The sequence below is a fragment of the Gasterosteus aculeatus genome, chromosome 14, assembly GCF_964276395.1.
Source record: "Gasterosteus aculeatus chromosome 14, fGasAcu3.hap1.1, whole genome shotgun sequence".
Lineage (NCBI taxonomy): Eukaryota > Metazoa > Chordata > Actinopteri > Perciformes > Gasterosteidae > Gasterosteus > Gasterosteus aculeatus.
The window spans coordinates 11,125,198-11,145,223 of NC_135702.1; positions in this window are offsets into that span (position 1 = coordinate 11,125,198).

Genomic DNA, 20,026 nt, shown 5'->3' on the forward strand with positions numbered 1-20,026 from the left:
GCTTAAGACAACAAAGTTATCCTGAATCAACATAAAAAGAGCATTGCTACGCAGCTCCAAGAGCGGTATTGAATGTGAAATGCTTTGACGAATGCAATAAACCCGGTTATTTGACACTTCCTTTGCCAATGCGGGATGCAAAACAACTCCGAATAACAAGTATTCCAAATGAGGAGGGCAACCGAGCAGTAAGCCGTGGCCAATCAATGCATGGAGGAGATGTTTTCAGCAGAACATGACGTTGAATATTTCAGCACCATGGAGAGAGACACTGCCTTTCTGTCCGTGTGTCAGGACCATGGACAGATGCACTGACTGTATGGAGACTTTGACTGAGGATAACTGCACATGTATTTCAAGTGTTACACAGCAGAAGAAGATGCAAGAGTAACTACGGTATCCGGTCTAGACATCAGAAGGGAACCGTCAAGCATCCTGTTGCCCACGGGATGCTAGACACAGAAGACTATTCAGACTTCATATGTGGTTTTAGAGTTGTGTTGGTAATCCACGGACTGTATTATGATTCTTTACTTCTCAAATTTAATTGGGAGTGTCAGCCGTTTGTATAAGTGATGTACGCGCGGAAAGTAAGTTCGATTTAACTAATCACAGACCTAACCGGGATTATCGAGAGCTCTGGATCCGGAGTGTAGCGAGCGGGCTCATACCATCATTCCATCATTTGGCACTAAACTCCAAAAACTAAACGGGTAACACCAAGTTGACTAGCAGGTGATTATGAACAGTGCAAGTAAAAACAAAAATGAATTCTTAACATGTTAAATGAGGTGTGCTGTCTTTATGACAACAGCAGGTGGCAACGTTGCTTAAAATGTGAGGCAGATTAGCTGCATTTTGACTGATAATCTCAATCTGTTTCACTTTGAATCAATACTTTCTAATGTAATCTTCTTATCAGTTGAACAAAAAGTAGACATGCATGTACACCCTTTCACCTCAGCCGGCATGTCAGGGTCAACTACAGATTAGTTTCCCTTCAGCACAGTAGCTGTAGTATTCTAGAAAACTCAAGAGGGTTGTTGATGTATGTTTGTCTCAGGCGTAAGGAAAATAACATCACGCAAACGTTGTGTGCACATAAGATGGTGAACTTTCCGTCTAGTGACACTTTTCTGTCGCTGACAGTTGTGAATATTTACACACGTAATGTAAAACTAATCCACTGCCACTGTTACCCGGAGATCAAGCACACAACATGCAGTTTATGGTTATATCGGATTTCGATTAGTAAGATGGACATCTACACTGTTAGAGGACGTGAAGCATTCTGACAACAGGGGAAGAGGATGATGGTAATGTACATTACGCGGTTTAAGGAATTTGCTAGTGGCCACTCACCCTCACATCTTTTCACCTTTTGTGGTGCTTTTTAAGATTTACTTATCTGTAGCTTTTTGGTTTGGCTGCCATTATCAAACAAAGTGGCAGCAAAATAAATGTTAAAGCTTCAGTGGCCATGAAGACATGAATCATATTGTTTGCATCTCATGTATCGTAGTCATGAGATGCAACCAAGCAGCAACAACCAGTTCTGAGAATTGAAGTATTCTTTTTTTAATAGTGGTAGTACTAAAGTATCTTGCACTTGGATTCTCTCTACTAGCCAGTAAGGGGACACTTCTCCAGTTTCAAAAAAGTAGTCTGAGAACAAGAAAGAATAATAATAATTAAAAACATTAAAATAAAACAGTCAATGCCTATGATATAAATGGTTATAATATATAAAGCAATAAGAAGAAGATGGAAACATTACAAATAAGTATAACTTTATTTTATATACACAAATGGAACGTATTTGTAGCAGTCTGTGTCCGGCATGGCCACAACATGAAGCACAACCAGCCTGGATAAAGCCCCCAACCATGGAAACCTGCGAGCACAAAGGCCCCCCGGGCAAAAAGCTAGTTAATGACGTGCGTTATTGGGACGTGAACGCATGCAGACAGAGGGGGAAGAACAGAGAGAGGAACTGAGTAGGGAACCACTGGCAGTCTAGGCTTATAGCAGCTATGGTCTGACTATTAGCGTTATCTAAACGGAAAGTCTTAAGCGTATGTTCTTCAGTGTGAGGGGTGTGCGTGGAAACTGGAAGCTGGTTCTGTAGTCCGTAGAGCTTGCTAGCTGAATGCTCCCGTCCTGCTATTTGGGACTCTAGTAACTCCTTTACACTTCAGTTGGGTAATAGGATACTACAGGCGCCTTAAGATATGATGGCACCTGGGTAAAAAGGGCTTAGTAGGATAGGGAAAGGGTTTTACACGAAGCAAGTGCAGTGAATCTAATAATGCGGTAATAGGTTTTTTTTTATTGGGTTGCGTTTTTATTGGAACGTGTGCTGCAGCATTTTGGAATTGCAGCAGTCTAGTCCAGCAGTAAAAGATTTATCAACATATGTTTCTGCATTGTTTATTTTAAAGGATGTGCCTGATTTTTGTTACAAAAAGTGAAAAAACGCAAACCGTAAAGAATTCAAGGGTTTATTGTGATTTATTGTGATGAAAAAATACTTTTGGGGTTCCAAAACAATATAGACTGACCTCATCATTAGCATGTATTCCTTTTGAAGGCCCACTGACACAAACACATTTGTACTTTGATTCAGATTTTCAATCAGATGAGACCAAATGCGATATACTTTCTGGAAACACAATATCCTCAAAAAGGTATTACAAGATTTCACATTGTCAAGAGCACCGTTCCTAAAAAATAAACAAAAATAAGCCAAGAAAATTATTAGAATGTAGTGTTTCTGTCCAGTGGATTACAGACTCCCTGCAGACCTGCAGCAGTATAAAACTATTGAGGCAGTCCTTCCAATTTCATCGTTTTTTTTTATGAAAAAACAGCGATTCCCCCTCAACCAACGCCAGTATTTCAAGTTTATTTAAGAAAATGTAACTGCATGCACCCAATACTTTTATTATTTATAGAACCTCCAGAGAAGCAATCTGTGTTTCTCCATGAATATTAATATTGATTCCGGATTTTGTTTAAAAAATACGGTTGAATAGCAAAGCTTTGATGGTATAGTTCACGGGCCGAGATGTTCTTGGAGGCGGTGGATGTAGGTGAGTCAGTCTTTGCCTGAGTGTGTAGCCCGTTTCATGTAGTGTGACAGAACTCATTCATTCAGGTCAATATTTATCCAGTCCTGCAGGCTTCTTGTGGATCACCTCCTCAGTTATTTCATCTCTCCTTGGAGACTCTCTGCGTAAGCGTGTGTGTTGTGTCTGTGTGTGTTTGTGTGTGTGTGTGTGTGTGTGTTTTCAGGATATACATTTCCACACAGTTAGCAACAAATGTGTGTGTGTGCGTGTTTGTGTCTGTGCATGTGTGTAGCTGGTGTGTATTTCCTTGCTGACAGAGGATAGCTTGGGTCCTTTGCCACGTTGTTGTTGCTCATCTTTTCCAGCACTGTATTGGTAGAGGATTGTTTTCCCAATGTCGCTAATGTTGCCAAAAGTGCTTTGTGAAATCTGATATGTCAATTTTTTTGCAGCAATATTTTCTGTTGTCAATCTGAAAAAAAGTCACAGAAGAAAATACATTTCAACATTTAACCAATTGTCAGAGTGTGGACACAATATCAAACAAATTCCATTATAGTCTTACGAATGTCAAATCAAGTCAAGTAATAGGAGGGCAAATTGTAAATAGGCTGTTAAGGGCAGCATGAAGAAAGCCCACACAAGAGGCACAATCCATCACTTAACCTTAGTCGTCCATGCATCTTCAAGCTGAACCAAATACCAGTTTATCACACCGGAGGAATACCTTCCATAGTTTTGGTCCAATTTGAGCCTCATTTGCTGACCTTTTTGATTCCCTGAGGTTGTGACCGGCAAGCTGATCCTAATTAAAGGGAATTTATTTAAGAATTTGGAGTATAATTGAAATTCTCCCCTATCTTCTCCTGTCTGACCACACCGTGGGAGAAAGATGCAGACGGGGCCAACAACTCAGTAGGCTCCAATTAGCGGGAGGCGTGAGCGAGCCGCTCACCTTCTAATCTGTCAGCTCGACGGGTGCAATAGATCCTTAGACGATAAAGGGCTTGAGAGGCGCGACAGCCAGCAGGATATTAGTGGGGAAACAGAAGACGGCGGACGGCTGTGAGGACAACAAAGAGCGCCTTGATTTAAGAGAAAATCATTTGAGACACCCACCAGCTGCAGCCCTCAAGAATGGCCTCTATGGCATTATCTAAGTCCGTAGAGACTTAGGCTACACCCACACTACTACGTTACGCTTATTCTGAAAATCTAAGCCTAGCGTCCACACTACTGTGGCGTTTGAAGAAAACAACGCTGCTACCACGCACGCGTCAGGCCGGACTCGGACTCCGCTGACATAGACGGCCCTGTTTGCCACTTCATCGGGTCTTTGCATTCAGGACACGCTGTTTACTAATTTGTCAGAGGGCCAGAAGCAAACAAACAACAGCCTTGATTATCGATCGACCGCCGGTGCTTAATTCAACATGGACAACAGTTTGCAGGTGTCACTTCCATTTTTGTCTATATTGGCACTTGTTGCAAAGTCAAAGTATGTATCTCATGATGCTGCTTCTACATGCGGAGGAAGCGAGCTGTTATCGGAGCGCTTAGTGAGCGAACTGACCGGCGGTACTAGAAGCTCTTCTGAGCAGACATTGCAAGTTCCTGGCTTTGAGGAAGGAGCTGTACACAATATGGACAGCATTTTCTTTTCTTGTGCGTTATTATTTTGTTCTGCACAATGGAACTGAACACAAACACAAGAGTAGAGGCTTCCTGGTACGTTAGGGACCAACCGGCAGGTCCAATTGTGAGAGCAGACAACAACAAAACCGAAAATCTGTTGACAATCTACTTCCTGCTCACACCCAGCATAAATAACAGTGGTGTGATATTTGTTTCCATGTGTTAGTCTTGATGGAAATCATTTCTAAAACAATGCTGCAACGCATTTCTGGATGTAGATTCTTCATGTAGGAGTGTGGCTACTTAAAAGTAAATAACGTTGCAATATACTGCAGGATTTTCCCAGGATTTGTTCCAGTTGCCTTTTTTCCACAGAGCCCTGACACAGCACCTCTGTACTCCCTGCATGCACCTTGGGTGAGGCTCCCATGCTCCCTATTGAGTCAACGTAACACCTCAACTCAATCCTGTAGCTATTTGGTTAGCAATCAATTTCTTCCATCCAGGGAAAACATAATAAAGAAATTAGCAATCTTTTGGAGACGTGTTTCTAGCAGAGCAATTGTCATTCTCCTTCCTGGGTTAATCTCCAACAACGAGTGAAAGTAGTGTTTGTCTGCTGCCAACAGCTCCTTTATTCTACTGGAAATTGAAATTGACAATAGTTTATTTTGAGGTCTAAAAAACCTCCTTAGCCGCATAGTTGGGTGATAGTTTTCCAATTACAGGAATTTCTTCTATTACAGCCATAAAATGAAGGAATTGTGGAATAGTGGGCTGTTATTTTTCTCTCATTCTTTTTATATGTTGAAAATCAAAGAGGTAGATGGTATGTCGCCCAAAAAAAGCTCAGGTATGAAGGATGTAACAATCAACACAAATACAGAAAGAAATCAAGGCAAACGGTGGCGTATGAACACGAGGAACTTCTTACCAATTACATGAAGAATGAAGAAGAAAGAAAATTGCGTTCAGCGAGGCTAACCAGTCACGTCTTCTATGCTCCACTTTAGGTAAGCGACCCTGACGCCCTGCAGCTCGAGCACAGACCACCAACGCGCTGCGTGAAAAGCTGGCCCTGTCTCTCCATCAGAAAGCTCTGTCGCCCCGGGTGTGCCGGGTCCTAAGTGGTGGAGACGAGATGTTTGCAAGACAGGGCCGCAGGCTCTGCGAAGGAGGTGGTTGATCGCTTGACTGAGGTGGGAAGAGAGAGGTGGGGGGGGGGGGTCTGGGTGTTCGAGGGCTTTCTGAGCGAGGAGGAGGAGGACCTTTAATTGGATTTATTGTTTGGGGGTTCTGGAGAACGAGGGTCGGAACGTGTGAGTGGAAGAGTACCAGAGTTTTGGATGCACTAGTTGTCAATCGTGGATGTGCCGGAGGTACTAGCAATGATATCTTATTTAGGTAGAAAATGACAGTCCTCTCAATTCAATTGATGTGGTTTTTGGAGTGCAGGTTGCAGTGCGGCAGAATTTGTTGATGGCTTCACTTAGTGATTTTGGACTAAAGATGATAATGTCTCATTCATCACAGTTTAGTCTGAAGAAGTTGGTTTGCATCCAAGATTTATTTTCAGTGAGACGGATGGTTATAGAGAAGAGTGTTGCTTTGTTGCATATTATGTGGATGTCTATAAATGATTGTAGCCGTGTAAGGGTGTCTACAGCTTCACCAAGTAATGTTTAGCTCCACAGCTGGCTGCCTATTGATACGGATCAACTGACTGCACCTTTAAAAATAAATTTGGATTAATCTTTGGGGTCAACTTTAGCAGTCGTGAACTTGAAATCCAACCTTCCCTTGTATGCACCACATGTGCATCTTATTTAATTATCAGACCAAACAATGGGTTATCTCTGTCTTGGAGCACCGTGCCAAATCAGATCAACAGCAGAGTACAAATGAACTGAAATCCTTCACAGTCGGCATCCATGCAGCGCTAATATAATGAAGCTACGCGATAATTGTTACCATGGAAAGGCTCTCTAGTCAGTAAATAAGGATTACACCACAATATGTTAAACAACATAACCCAACGTTTCACGTTTACTTTCTGAACCAAACCATGACTTTATTCTGAAACACACCTCCATTTTAAATCAGACCAATAGCAGACTTCTAAAGAGCCTGAAAAAGTTCACAGTCGGGTTGCGGAGACGTTCTGGGTTTGCGTTAAGAAAAATGAATGAAGAACAATGTTTTTTTGGCATCTTGGGGCTCTATAGAAAAGAAAAAAAAGAAGAAAAAAAATCTGTGGAAACGCCAAGGATCCTTCGCATAAAAACGTCTGCTCAGCAACTTTTAACAGCAGAGGGCAGTAAGACACTTTCAAGCAACATCTGTGACGCACACGCCATATTACAGGTAACTCCAACCTTACCTTTGCCATTAATAAATTACATTCAGCCCTGACGGACGGGGTCGGGGATGAAAGACGCCTGAGCTGGGCACAGCGGGCATTAAAGACCCCTCACCTGCTTACAGGGACGCAGGTGATGTGCCCTGTGGTCCAACACTCCCTTCCACGGCGGTCACCACAGGATGCTGATGAACCGGTTGTCTTACCAATGAGATTGTTCTCAAAACCTCGACAGCGTTGATCTCCAGCTTGCTCGAGTTGTTTCGTTTTACTATAGGATTATATTAACAGTATATTAGTGTTTTATAATAACTTTCTGTGGGGTTGTTGTATACTCCTCCTAAACCTTTGTAAACTTCACAGTCCGTCTCCACCTTCATCCCTCTATTTATCATCCTCTTGAATACTTTCTCTTATCGGCATCCTTTTATCGTTAGCTCCCGTCAACACCCCCCACCCCGCCCTCCCTTGTTTATTTCCCACCATCTCCTTCTTTTATCTCATCTCTGTTATCCTCTCCTATTTCTATTTCTCCACCCAGAGGGTAATTCATCAATACAAGTGCTTTCTAAGCAGCTGTTGGAATTATCGTGTTTTTTTTTTAATACATTGACAAGAGGAAGAGATACAATCAATAGCCCCACAGCGCCATGTAGGAGTTTCATAGCTACCAAGAGAAGAAACAAGCAGATGGATTTCAGAGGCTGACTATCAGCTGCTGGTAGCTCAGCATAGACCGAGCATCACTCAAATTAATTTCATAAAACTGTAGATAATAGTTATTAACGTCTGCAGGATAAACAGGGTAAACATGCAGCTATATCCCAAACATCTCCACGTGCTCGCTGAAGAGGATGGAAATGGTGTTAAAAAAGTAGGCAATTTAGTCGTCCTCCCCCAACAGACATTTGGAGGAGAACAAATCACACACATTACTTTAGTAGCTGAATGAAACACGCCTACTGAGAGGCTGCTAGTGATAACCTCGGTGCTGGTGAAATCCAGATAAGGATGATGGAGCGCCGCAGGAGCGCCGGGATCGGCTTGCAGGGCTCAAACCTAGAAGTAAGAAACGACAAAAAACAGTCTTTTATCCTGTTTACTAAAGTGTCCTGAAACAAACACTTGTTAACCTGCGCTGCCCACTGCTGTTGCGTGGATGTTATCTCGCAGGCTACTCAATGTTTATTGTGCGATTTGTGGTCTTGCAGTGTTTGTTTTGTCATAGCTGTTCTCTGTAGCGAACAGATTTTACACAATTCCACCCCGTGGGGATAATCTGATTACATTTTAATTCCGCAAATCCAAATCTCTAACTATTTGGGGTGGAAAGTTTGAGAAAGCCTTTGAGCTTTTTGTTTCATATGAATGATGGATATCCACTTTGAGCAGCCCTCAGATTTATTCACCGATGACGCATCCGTTTCCCATCATGTGGTCTTCATTGTGTGTAATAGATAAAATCACATCCAAGACACACGCAAACATTCTCCGCGTTTGAACTTTTTTTCCTTTCTGTTATGTAATTTCCACCACATTTAACCCCTTTGCCTCGGGAATACCAATATTAAAAATATTATTTTTATTTTTTGAAAACTTATAGGTATTGAACCTCAGAGAAATGTTGTAATGTATCTTTCTAATGTGTGTTATTCTGATAAGGCCCAACAGAATCCTGTCTGTTTGTTCTGAGTGTGTGTTTCCCAAAGTAGTAGATGAACAGTCCAGATTATTTGTCGATGGATTAACTAATTTCAGTCTTTATTGTCACACTTCCGTCTAACAAACGTTTTAGGTCACTAATAGACGGCTATCTGACCATCAGGTGGGGTCACACACAGAATTTTACATCAAACACAGTACATTCTGTTTTGGTCTCATGAAGAAACAGACCATAGTCAACTGTCTATTTCTTAATATGCTTTCTGATTCTTAACTCAATGATTTACCTCAATATGTTGGAATCTCACCATCCAGATGCCTCAGAAAATCGCAAACATACTACATGAAATACTGGTGTTGCTGTATTATGATGAAGGCCAGTGTCCATGGTTCATTTATTTTGCATTTGGGATTTCAAAGAGGAATTTAACATTTATAAAACCTCTGAGTCAAAAAATAATGAATCGGATGAACCGCTGTTGGGAAGCCAGATGTTTCTAGCCCTGCATGCTTCATGTCACTGACGGCTGGCTGTCTCGACAAGTGATGAGAGTGATGCGTGCCGTGCAGTTTATCCTTAGTCACGCTGTGATTTCACCTGCCAAAGCTAGTGGCCTGGCAGATTCGGGCTTCATCTCCCAGTGATGCATCCAGGCGCTGCTCGACCTCCTGTAGATGCTGGCACTGGTTTAGTCTCATCCCCTCTGCCTTATCACGTGTCTCCATCTTATTAGGTTGAATGAATGCCCATGTGATCCTTCTTAACACAACACATGTTTTTACACACATTTGTTTTTAAAGGGAGTTTAGATTTTGGCAAAAAATACTTTGGTGTTAGTTTTGCTCACAAACGACTCTTAACTACAGAATGACTGTTGCCGTGTGACAAACGACTCTAGCAAGTCATGTGACGTGACTGATGACTCATAAGACATTCCAAAAATATTAACTTGCCTCGTAATAGAAGAAATTCCGCACAATATGCAGCTTTGTTCTGGTTGGTCAAACAGCTGCAACAGGTTGTGTTTGAAATGACATCTGTGCTGAGTCATGTGGGGAGAAAACACACATTATAAGTGTCACTGTTTCACAAAAGTAACAAAGAAGAGCAACTTGTCCAATGTGCATAGCAACCAAAACCATGCAAAATGTAATTTGGGCTGAGAGGACCTATTGCACTGTGTCATTTGAACATAGCAAAGATTTAACAATGTTGTCCCACACCATTTGTCTCGTACATCTAGTCCAGAACGTGCAGAAAATTGTAGTATATTGTAGTATATACACATACAAACACACACACACACACACACACACATTATATATCATATAATATATATATATATATATATATATATATATATATATATATATATATATTATATTGCTGAAAAATGTAGAACTGTATCCCTATAATTACTAATAAAGGGGGCTGAATTCTGTGTTTACAATCACTGAGACTAAGAAACAAGTATTTGTAAGTTTAGGTGTAAAACTGTACTTTATATTAAGGCCTAAGAATGACTCGCTTGGTCCTTTATTATGAATGAATTCAAACAGACCAACACGCATCATGTCTGCCGAATGGGTTTTAACTTAATGTCTCTCGCTGGGAAAAGGGTGGTCATAATATGCAGGCCGCCATGAACAGATTTGGTCCTGTCATCCCACATCCTGGCAGCACCAGGTAACCTGCCTCACAGCCAGCAGCTGCTAACTATTCAGACCGCTAGCCAACAGCCAGTCAGCCGGCCGGCCCGGTGCACTGCTAACTGAACCAGCCAGGCAGGAACCAGCAGCCACCAATCTGTCAGCCGGGACGCCATCAGGGAGCCAGCAATAGCACAGCGGGATCACAGGGACAACGCAAATAAATAAACAAAACGATTAGGAGAAACACTCGTACTTAGTTTTTCTTAATGTTTAATGTTTAACAGAGAGACAATCGGCTAAAAAGGTGGACATAGTCATTTTTAATGGGTTAGGGTCAAATTATAAAAGAAACTCACACTGAGAGTCAGAATCTTTGTCATAAAAAGCAATTCATAACGTCATTCTGTTTGACAACTCTTTATGTTGGAGTGTTTTTAATGTCAATGTCACTGTGGCACATCTTACCATTGACTTTATTTGGTATCGGGTGGCTGATTTTATACATCATCTTATTCCATGAATACTTTTCTCAGTGTGAAAAAATAAATAAAGAAGCAAACCATCTGAAAAGTGGCGTCCTTCAGCAGGTTATGTTATAATAAATGATTATTCATACCATTAGTGTGTTACAAATATCTAGCAAATGATACAAAATGTACAAACCTTTCAACTGAATCCTCCCTATAGGCAACAAAATACCTCAGTGGAATCAGTTTTGATATGTGGAATAATCTAGCATTTACATCATGTGAATTAAATGGATAAGCAATGATAAATGGTGGGTCAGGATATGGTTTTTGGTGATGATTAATTCATCCTCGTATGATATCCTTCAAAAAGATACTCCTTCTTTTTTGTGCGTTTTTCTACAAAAAACACGTACATCTATTTGTTAAATTTTATTCTCCGTTTATATTTATTATACTTCCATCCTCAACAAACTTCAGCTTATTTAAATTTAGGAATAGATTGTGAGATACTTACTTGGTTTAGGCAACAAAATCAAATGGTAACCTAGGTTTAGGAATAAATAGGGAATGGATGAGACCGGCCTGATTCATTTTTATGTTGTGCTTTATTTGTGTCTTCATTGAGATAATATTTCATGTTTTATTTTTTTACTACCAAAAATATCATTGCAATATAATTCTTATATCACGTATTCTCACTTTGTGAGAAAGCAAGATCTCTATTTTCACCTCTAAAATGTTAGACATTGGTCTGGACTACTCACTCACTGATATATTGACTTTTCCTATTTTTTGCAACCAGAATTGTCGTGAGAGATTGGAACACGGTACAACCGAATGAAGGGTTTGCGTTCTTACCTAAATAATAGCAGGAAAAACTGAAGCAGAACAACACCGTTGCAACCTGTTAAATACAGCGTAGCCGTTTCAGCTTTATGGTCTATTTTACTCTTAATGGCACCGTAACATATTAAATGAACGACATGCTGCGTTACACAAGACGTGTAACTAGCGAGTGGGACCATAAACTTAATGTGTACTGAAGCAATAAATCAAGTTAAGTATTTAAGTCGTTTTCTTATAGACCTTTGAGCAAAAAAAAGAGAAGACGCAATGGTGATTTGAAAGAATGCAATTTAAGGAACAACCCCAGAGAAATGATTTTTCAGACCAGGAAGCTGCTGCCTGGCTGAAACCCCAAACTGATATAATAAATGTCAACATGGGTGGTTTTCAACATTCCATCAGTCCAGTGGAACCACAATGGGTAAAACACACAGGTAAAACAATATAAAACAATAACTAATACAACTTCAAACTTGTTGTAAAGAGACCGTACTATATCATTTGTTTGCACCTAAGAAATAAAAAGACATGAGGAGAACTGATGTAAAAACGCACTGTGTTACAATCACGCCCCCCTGAGTGGCTCATGTTACAGGCTGACAAAGGCAGGGTGAGAGAGAGAAAGAGACACATACGTACACACAGCAACACAAAGAAAGACACAGAGCGACTTAGAAAAATAAAAAGATAAGAGTTAGGAAGGAAGTTATGTTAGAATATGGACAGATTTTTGACTGGTGTAAAGCGTAAATCACATTCAAGTCTATTCAAACTGTGAAAGGTAACGTGACGACCACAACAACGCCACAAAAAAAGGATGAAAGTACGAAAATATGACTAGATTAATCCAACGTTGCAATCTGTGTCAGTCAAGATGAGAGACCTCAGTGTGTTGTGCGTCTTAAAATACTGGCGGCAATACTGAGGCCTACTATTTTGCAAAGTTCCCCTTTGGGATTAATAAAATGTATATATATATATATATCAATCGACTAAATTGAACAGGTAGTTGGAAACCTTCCACCCCAATCAGGTGAATAAGCTCCTTGAGTTGGTATGTGTATCTAAAAACATATATTCAATAGTGCTGGGCAAAGGTGAACAAATGTAGCTTGATTAATCGCATGATTTTCTGTGACTAACGGCGATTAATCGCAGTATGCGCAAAATGTAATAAAACATTAAAAACTAGTGTATTGCACGCTTTTCATTTAAAGCACTGCCATCAGGACAGCATAAGAGGCACTCTTGGAGCAACAGCAAGACAACATACCCGTCAATTGATGTTTTCTTTTTTTTCTATTATCAGCATAATGCAGCATATGTTCAGAGGTAACGGTGAAGAGTGAAGTAAAGTGGTCTAGCACAAAAAAAGAGGACTTTTAATGTGGAACCTACATATCAATTTGCCTTCATCTAGTATTACATTTCGTACCCTTGTGGACCCTTTGATATGCATTTAAGTGATTGTAGGAATAACAAAATGTCAACATTTAATTTAAATATAGGAGAACTTAATATAAAACAATTAAGTTAAAAAAGGAAGGAAAGAAGGGAAATGAGTCGTTGTTATGACAACATGGAGCAGCATTGTAGTCTGCATATGGAAAAAGGACACAGGCATGTCCCATTGTACCCACTAACCTCATTGACAACTACTTGGATGTAGATCTTTTCAGCTCTCCCCTTAAAAGTCAGATTACCTCCTGTTTGCAAAATAACATGAAATCTAAAAAAATGAATCTCCCGTCATAATGTGGACAGTCCATTAGGCAATAAGACTCAAGGTTTATATCAGACGCGATCGCAGTAGAGACACAGAACACAAGACAACCCCAAATATTGCAACGACAAGATCGCTTTGGATAAGCGGATATGGAAAATAATACAATTGCAGAAGAAAAACAAAACCTATTACGGGGGAAGCAATTTGAGAAGATAAGTGACTGACAGAGAGAGGAGGAGTGGCGAGAAACAAATTATAACCGTTCCATGTAATTACTACAATAACAAGCTATTCACCTCGTGTGACCAATTCATATTGGGCAATGAGACAAAGGGGAAGGACGGTAATTGTGGTCCTAAGAACAACGCCAATACAATTGATGTGACTGCAAAAGTGTGTGTGTGTTGACTGTGTGTCTGGGGGAGAACGTCACTCTGTGAGTTTCAGCTGAAAGGATGTGAAAAGAATCACGTTGAATGGTCGTGGAAAGCGTTTTCAAAGGGGCTCCGCTGTGTAATTTGTGTGTTTGCGAGATGACTGTAAGTGACAGCTGCTGGGTTTTACAGGGTCGATGAGCTCGTTAGACCGACTGGAGAAAATGTTCACTCTGTCCACACAAACACACGTTAAACATGAAGAGTCACTGGGTCACCTTCTGTAACAAAGTTGAAATAACTTCCACTCAGGTTATTTCACAGGCAACCTTTCCAAACCTTGTTTTGGTGAGTGTGTGAGACATTTCTATGACTCCTACTTATGTGAGAACCAGTGTTATTTAAAGTGTGTTAAAGTGTTTGGGTGGGTTTTTATGTGAGAATCCAAACAAGGTAGTTTCAGACAACCATAAAATTAAACATTGTGTTAAAAACACAATTTTATATAGAAGCTGTAATATCAAACTAAACTGGAGTTTTCTTCTTTCTTCTTAGTTATATGAATATAAATATGCATACAGATGTATATATTGTGTAGGCATGTTTGGTGTTTTTGTGCGTGCAAAGTATAATGAACAAATTCTGTTTTTCATGTTAACAATTTATGGTTAATTACCCAAAGAAACACGTGTTACGACTTAGAATGAATGTATCTTGAAATTTAGTTTTTTCACATACCTAGCTATACGTATGAGAATTACCAAAGAGCAGGTAATTCACCTTTGAGTTATTCAATTACATGGTTACTTCTAAACATCATCTGTTGATCATGGTTCCATACAGTGTTTGTTGCAAAGGAAGTTACTTTCATTATTCTGGGGTCAAAAAAAGATGAAACACAAACGGCCGCTATAAACGTGAGTTACGTATGCACTGGTGCTGATAAACACAGCGCTTAAAAAGACTTAAAAAGGTATTCAGTGACGGTATTAGGGAAAAAACTCTGTATAAAGGCATCCGTATCTGTAGACGTCTCGCATACCTTGGAAGACGTCTGCCTCGGTGCAGCGGCTGTGTAGCCCCCCAGCCAATAAGAACCTGCAGGGGAGGTTGGAAAAAGATAGTGGCCGGGTTAAATCGCTGTCTATATCTCTCCCTTCTGCTCTCTGTCTGCTCCATGACTGTTTAGAGCGGCGGGTCTGTGTGTCTGTTTAACCTGCAGGCCAGGGATAGCTGTGCACACACACACACACACACACACACACACACACACACACACACACACACACACACACACACACACACACACACACACACACAACAAACAAGACACAACAAACAGCTGACAGAAAGCCTGAATTACTCCACTAACGTACACGTAATAAATTGCCTTTTGTCTTCATCGCCCATGTGACCTGTGACTTCATCGCAATACCCGCATTGCATGAAGGTCCCCTGGACTTTTGCTTCCTCTCTGGTTTCACTCTCTACCTGTCTTCCTTCTGTCCCTCCTCTTGGCAGCGTGCCCCTCTGGTATCTGCGGTGGTTCTCCACTGCCAACTTTCTGCCCTGGATTTGACAGTGTTTCCCGTGGCAGATGATTTTGCTCAACTAGACGCTGTCATGGAAGGATGAGTGTGTGTGTGTGTGTGTGTGTGTGTGTGTGTGTGTGTGTGTGTGTGGGTGTGAATGTCCGAAGATAAAACAAGAATTGACAGGATATCACTTTAAAATATAAAAAGACGACGATTTCAAGCCAGTCCACTTTTAAAAAGCATTGTTCAGCTAACAAACACATAAACACACACAGTCATCCGTCTTTTTTATGTTCCCACTTTCTCTTCAAGCATTGGTTCAGCTCTGATATTAAGTAAGGATGGATTTAACATCAACACCACAGAGGCACATTATTGGTCATAAACTACTTGTTTTTCATCCACAGTTCTAAAATATAAAAAGCATTTTTAACCCCAGTAGATCAAGCGTGCATTAGAGATTAAATATGTAGCAGGTATAATATACATTTCTATACAAGAGCTTGCTTCTAAAACAATATAAAGAATCACAATAGAGACAGAGTAGTTACCCAAGGAACATACTGTCTTGTCATGATGCTATTAATAAACCAAAAAATGCACCAAACCTACATATGTATTTGAATAAAACATTATCATACCAGAGTTCTGACACAGTGACATGCAGTTAATTGATTTTCTCTCTGCAACAACCACGTTGAGTTACAGGGTATCAGAGGTGCATGTTAACAGCTTAACTCACATAAGACCCTCACTGGACGAAGGCCAAGAGACAAAATACCACCTGCATGCAAATGTGAAACTAATTTATCAATCCCAATGGTGTAAACAAGTTCATCACATGAATGTTGATGTAATACAAGGTAATGTTTTTAACCCCACATGCATGGGAAAGAATGTTAATGGTATACTTTGGTTTTGTGTTCCAAGAAACAAAATAAACCACTCATTCAACCTAACATTAAACATGCAGAAACATACGAGTATCATGCATAACTTAAATTTGGAAAAGTTTATACTGTAATTGCGGTTAATTATTACAAATATGGCCCTTAACACAGAAAGAACCAGGCGTCAGAACAAGTCGTTATTTGCTTATCTCTAGAAATCTAAAAGAACAGTAAAAAGTCTGCCGCCTGAACATTTAATATATCTACAAGCCTGATCTGCCGCCACCTACTTAAACCTCTTATTAACCCTATTTATTGATTTGAAAATGAGTATGTATACACACGGTTGTTGGATACCTATCGGCCTCCCGTGAGGTGCAGCTGGCAGATGTGGCCGCAGTTCAGGGGGGTCTGACCAGGCGCAGGGAGAAGACGGCTTGTTCAAAGCAATGACGGCTGTCAAAGACGAGGAAGAGGATGGTTTATGCGCAACAATACCATTTATCAAATATAAAGCTTGTTTAATGACAATTAAATGTTTGTACATATATATGTTGATATTAAAAAAACATTTCAGACCAGGATACAAGTTATTGTTCTGGTTACTTAAATGACAATTGAAAGAAAAAAGAATCGTTGGGTGCCACCTGACAAGCAGCATCTGCTGGAACACTTTCTCACCGTCTGCTTCGTTTCAGCCACCCAACGCGTCACAGGTATTGAAAATCAATTACTAAGCGGCAGCCCTGCGGAATCGGCACACGCAGACAGACACAGACAAGCGTTGCATGCTGTGCATTGTCTTGCTGGCAGAGACAGAGAGGAGGCCGCTGGGAGATGACAAGTCTCCATCGACCAGCAGTCAAACTTTTAATAAACACATTAAATCCTTATGGATCCTCCCGCTGAGCTGCCACTAAAAGGCACTCGTGAAGAATTAGCGCAAGGCAAGATTAATTGGCTGCCTAGAGAGAAGAACAGACTGGATGAGAGGGGGAATTAGGAAAATGACAAAATAAAATGAAACCGGAGGCAAGGCGGGAAATTACAAAACAAAAGTAAAGAGAGAGCGATAAGATGAGAGAGAAAATAAACAGTCCTTGATTGAGACGGGATTGAGGAAGGATGACGGATCACAGCAGAGGGAGGTGTGGAGGAGTAAGAGAAGAAAAAGGAGAACGAGGAAAGGAAGAGCGGATACGAGTTGTAAGTTGGAGCAATTTGCACGGCGAGACTTTAGATTCAGGGTCACCCTCAAGGAAAATGAATAATAAAATGTCCAAATAATCATTAAGGATGGATTAGAACATCTTCATTCCTCCCTTCCGGTCATTCATCAACCGATTATTGTTTTTTTTATGCTAAGTACAGGGAACTGAAGTGAAGTCATTGGATCTGCAGCCAGAGCTGCTGTGTTTAATCATAACTCTTAATAGTATTGTATTCTTAAGTGTTATTTAGTATTCATACTAGAGGGAGAAGAAAGATGGTTGGTCATGCGGTGACCAACCATCTCCAGTGAGCCTCACAGAGGACCGGGAGACGATGTTTTTCACGCCCCATTTGTTCACCTTGACACCTGGAAGGGAGAGGAAGGTCACGAACAAAATAAAGCAATGTTGCAGGTTTGGGCCGCTCCCCCCTGATGAAGCTTCCAGTTGTTCATCCTCATCCTGCTCCTCCTACCACCAATCCTTCCGCTTTTTTTAAGCTCTGACCCTCGTTCTGGTCCTGAGCAGGTGCCTGGTCCTGATCCCGAGACCACCGGCCACTGCTCTCCGGGTTCTGGAGGAAGCCTTCGGATCTGCCTCGACCTCCAGCTCCTCCACCAGGACGAGAGTGACGAGGAGCAGACTAACTACTCACCTCCTTCCCGACAGACACGCATCTGTCCACCTCCGGGGTCTGGCTTCTGCCTCAGGCGGGACAAGTGATTCTGGGAAAGGTCTTTGCGTGTGCTGGGGCTTAAGGTACCCCAGTTAGTTTCTTACACAGAGCCGTGTTTGCATCATCTCCACATTTTGGCAGAGTGACCTGACAACTTGTATTTTTTCCTAAGAACATATTTTTGGAACAATTTATTGCACCTTGTGATCACTCCCTGAAATGACACTTAAACACACACTGTTTAAATGTATAAAAATGAATTATTCTTCTACACATACCGTATCCAGACTCTGAATCTTTCTCCTGCCGTTTTTTCTGCTCTTTAGTGACTTCACTTTAACACGTGACGGAGCAATCGGGAGCAGATCAATGACATGTTCCGTCGTCAGTGTTAAATACTGTAGTCAGATGGCTCGGTCACAGGTGAGGGAGCTGCTCTGTTTATTCAACATCATATTTGTCAAAACACGGCAAGCCATGAACGTGGGAGAACAGATGGCACTACTTGACACGCACACGAACAGACACACACACAGACGCACGCACACACACTGACACGTGCTCATGTCTTGCAGTGTCAAAAAGTGAAACACATAGTGAAGCCTCATTTTGAGGTTTACACACACTCACACACACACACATTTATGAAATAAGTGTGCAGGAGTGTGTCCTGTGATCTTTGTCCCGTCTTCGCTTCTTCAACAGTTGGCTAATTGCTGTATCAATTAACCATGAACAAGTAAATCGAGGCGCATTATCAAGTGATTGACTGTTTGAAATGTATTCACGCAGTGTTCACTGATAATTTGAATCCATAGTTTTATAAACTAAGATCTCACCTTGTGTAAATAGAAGTTCATCTATAGGATTGTTTAGTTTGCTGGTGTGAATTTAGACATCCTGATAAATTGCCTACATTGAATTGTTTGTTACATACACATATACATTTTTTGTATTTCAAACTCCTGGAATGAACTTCAAAAGATCCAAAAATGTTATTGTCAAGTCAAACACAAACCGCTGTTCCATAACCTTTTAACAAGTTCCATCCATCCATCGTCAAACCGCTTATCCTGCACACAGGGTCGTGGGGGGGCTGGAGTCCATCCCAGCCAACTTCAGGCGATAGACAGTACATCCTGGATTGGTCGCCAGCCAATCGCAGGGCTACACAGAGACATACAACCATTCACACTCACATTCACACATCTACGGGCAATTTTGAGTCCCCAATTAACCTGATCCCCAGAGCATGTTTGGACTGTGGGAGGAAGCCGGAGAACCCGGAGAGAACCCACGCAGACAACATGCAGACTCCACACAGAAAGGCCACTGGGCAGAATCGAACCCAAGACCTTCTTGCTGTGAGGCGACAGTGCTAACCACCAAGCCACCGTGCTCTTTTAACAAGTTATTGAAGACTAATGAACAATAATTGAATGGCTCTGAATTCTTTTTTTACCAGTGTCATATGGTGTTTTTTATTATTCATGTATTATTTAATAAGTGTTAGTGTTATCGTTTATCTCAAATAAGGAATTTTGTTGCTGGGGAAAAGCGTGTTGTGTATTTAGCAAAGTAATATAAACAGTCTATTTACTCACATTTGAGATAAACGGTGACGGAACAAAATGTTTTCAAACATTATCTCTTCAAAATATGAAGGATTTATATGATCATACGCTTCAAAAAGTCCACTCTATAATTACCGTAGGGAGCCAATTACTGGATTTGCTTACACTGATTTATCACCATCTCCCTGAAATGATGCCTAACATGTAAATGAGGGTGATGGCCCACGCTCTCACATGGCCTAGCATTTACACAACTTCATCTGTGTCACCTTGGGATTACAGTAGAATAAGGAATTAAAAAGTATGCAGCGTGTATTTAGAAACTGATGTTAATCGTCATCAAA